The following is a 1,630-nucleotide window of genomic DNA, read 5'->3' as shown; positions in this document are numbered from 1 at the left end:
ATATATATATATATACAAATATATGTCAACACTCCTGTCACAGCGTGGGACCTTGAAGACTGCTAAAATGCAAGAAAGTATACTAGACCCTTAATTTTCAATACTTAATATTTAATATTCAATATTCAATATTTCGGTTATTCCATAAGACAATCAATACTTCATTTCATTTTACTGAATATATTATATATTCTATATCCCAAATTAATATTATAAGAATATAAATAAAACATAAAAAACAGACAGATGTGGAATTCCTTTGAATAATATATATATATAACTCTTCGAAACGCTTAGTTTTAGAATGGTGGCAGCTGATGAAGGAAATGTTCTCTATGTGGCCTGTGTGTTTTCTGTACTCTGTTTATCATTTTGTTCACGTTTTTTTTGCAACGTCCTGTACCCAGATATGCATCTATATATACATGTAGATGTAGGTACATATATGTACGTATATATGCATATACTCATATATTATTTATATTTCATGATCGAACGCACGCGTCATCCTTGCAAGTAAGTTTCAACTTTATTTTTCTGACGCGACTCTATCTTTCTTTGTATCATTGTATCTGTCTCCTCCTCTCGTTCTTCCTTCTGTTGTTCTTCGCCTCTCCCCTTCACTACTATATCTCTCTCTCTCTTCCTCCCTATCTCTCGTTGCTCACCTATTTTCTACTTCCTCCCCTTTTTCTCCCTCTACCACTCTTTCTCCTTACCCCTCGCTGGTCACATGTGTCAGGCTACTACTTCCTTTCTTATCTTGGCCATCGCCAAGCTTCGTCTCTCTTCCTTCCAGTTCGTTGCTTCACAGTGTTCAGTATACACATATTTTTTCACGTCTGGCCGTATAGTCTTTCTTGTTTATTTTCGTTCTTTTGTTTTCCTGTCTTGTTTTCTGTCCGCCACTACATTCCTCTACGGTACAAATTTAATTTGTGGTCCGTGGGAAGAGCCATTCTAAAAATGCGTCCTGTCCTAACTCTTCGAAACGCTTAGTTTTAGAATGGTGGCAGCTGATGAAGGAAATGTTCTCTATGTGGCCTGTGTGTTTTCTGTACTCTGTTTATCATTTTGTCCACGTTTTTTTTTTTGCAACGTCCTGTACTCAGATATGCATCTATATATACATGTAGATGTAGGTATGTACATACATGTACGTATATATGCATATACTCATATATTATTTATATATATATATGTGTATATATACATATATATATATATATGTATGTATGTATATTTGTATATATTTGTGTGCGTGTGTGTATAAACACACACACACACATACACACACATATATGCATGGCCTATTGGTTTGGATGTTGCATTCAAGATCGTGTTGCATTCCTAGACCGGGTGGTGCGTTGTGTTCTTGAGCAAAACATTTCACCTCACGTTGTTCTGCAATCACTTCGACACATGTCACGTGGTAAAATGTGCACCTGTTCAGGTGCACAAATCGTTAAGAAACGATTTGATGAAAAGAGTGATCTAATGTACAGCACACACATTTAATCACTATAAATAAATTGTGCAGGTCGTTCTACGGGAGAGTCGACTATTATGTTATATTATATTATATTATATTATATTATATTATATCATATTATATTATATTATATATATA

Source organism: Octopus bimaculoides, chromosome 2, assembly GCF_001194135.2.
Source record: "Octopus bimaculoides isolate UCB-OBI-ISO-001 chromosome 2, ASM119413v2, whole genome shotgun sequence".
Lineage (NCBI taxonomy): Eukaryota > Metazoa > Mollusca > Cephalopoda > Octopoda > Octopodidae > Octopus > Octopus bimaculoides.
Note: the sequence above shows the minus strand (reverse complement) of the source record.